Below are 1711 nucleotides of genomic sequence, written 5' to 3' on the forward strand. Positions count from 1 at the left end.
GACGGAGGGCAGGGGCAGACGGAGCGACTTCGGGCGGGCGGTACGGTTTTTGTCTCGCCTTTCCCCCCGGTTTTGGGAGCCTGCTCAGCCCGGTAGCGGCGGTAGCAAACTGTGCCTAGCCGGAGTTTGCGTAACTGCCTTTGCGCCCCCGCCGGCGCTGCCTGCCTGCGAACGTCCAGCGACTGCTGCCACACGAAAGGAGCGAGGGGTGCCAGGGGGGGGTGGGGGGGCGCCCCCCCCCCGCCCGCCCGCCCCCCCCCCCCCCCCCCCCCCCCTTTTCCATGGAAACTCGTAAAAGGAGGAGGAGTAGAGTTTGCTACGGAAAAGTCTCACCTTGGTCTGAAACAGTTTCGGGCGTTTCTGCAGGATTGGAGCTGCCCCTCTCGGGGGAGGGGAGGAGGCAGGGAGGGAGGGAGGGAGATATTTTGCTTCCTATATTTTTTTTTTCCGCTTGATCTTATTTTATTCCAGCAGCACGTATCTCCACCCCTCCTCCCCCCTCCCTCTCCAGGTTGATCGGCTGAAATGAGGCTTTGCGCGCTGATCCCTTCTCGGGCTTTAAAACAAAACCCGGCCCGGCGCAGCCGGCAGCGGCTCGGGGCGCCTCGGCGCTGAAGCGCGGCGGGGCGAAGCAGGATACCGCGGAGCGGGGCGGTGCGGAAACTTCGCTTGGAAAATAAACCTCCACCACTTTCCTGGAGATCCACGTGAGAACAGGAAAGCCCGACTGCAAGATCTCAGCGCTGCTGCTGCCTGCTGCAATTTTACTTTTTGTTTGCCTTGATTATTTTTGTTTGGTTGGGTTTTTTTGTTCTTACTTTCATTTTGGAACCGGTTCCCAGCTGCTTGGCTGAACTTCTGGAGACCAATGGACCTTTTATATTGCCTTCCTCTGTTTTAAAGAAACTACGGACGCTTAAACTTTTCTCTTTCCCCCTCCCCCTCGCTCCTTAACCCCCACCCGTCAGCTCATGGGGCTAACGCTGCAAAGCAGCCGCAGCAGAGGGAGAAATACACAGCCACTGATTTATTTTCCCGTCTCCTAAATTGCAGTTAATTCTCAGCGTCCTCCTCATCACCTATTCTCTCGAGCTTTTTTGGCTGCCGGGTGTCGGTCTGTGCATTGTTTTATCTGATCTCGATTCTTTTGTTGTTGTTGTTGTTTAAATGCCATGCACTGCTTATCTAGAGAGAAAGCTATATGGAGATAGAGGCATATAGTGAATGCGCGTGTGTTTCCATAAGACTATCAAGGGAGCAGATCAGAAGCAGCCCGGATCCTGACCCTGACTGTATGAATAAGTAAGCAGGATGCTGACGACTGTGTGTTAGTTGCTTTTAAGGTTTTCGTAAGTTAAAGGGGGACGGAGGAGGGGGGGGACACACACACACAGACCAGAGACAGAGCTTAGAGTAAGTGTTTGTGCGGAGGGGGGGAAGCTCTGACACTTTTCTCTGCTCCCTCCAGCGTAGCTGCTGCCTCCCATCACTAGGGCTCCGCAGTTTGCTGTAGTGCACCCCCCCACCCCCCGCTCCCTTTTCTTTCCTTCCTTCTTTCTTTCTCTTTCCCTCTTTCTTTCTCTTTCTTTCTTTCCAGCGTCGCTGCCTCCCATCACTAGGGCTCCGCAGTTTGCTGTAGTGCACCCCCCCACCCCCCGCTCCCTCCTTCCTTCTTTCTTTCTCTTTCCCGCTCTCGCCGTGGTACGTGGTA

The sequence above is a fragment of the Aptenodytes forsteri genome, unplaced genomic scaffold (assembly GCF_000699145.1).
Source record: "Aptenodytes forsteri isolate BGI_AS27 unplaced genomic scaffold, ASM69914v1 Scaffold13, whole genome shotgun sequence".
Taxonomy (NCBI): Eukaryota; Metazoa; Chordata; class Aves; order Sphenisciformes; family Spheniscidae; genus Aptenodytes; species Aptenodytes forsteri.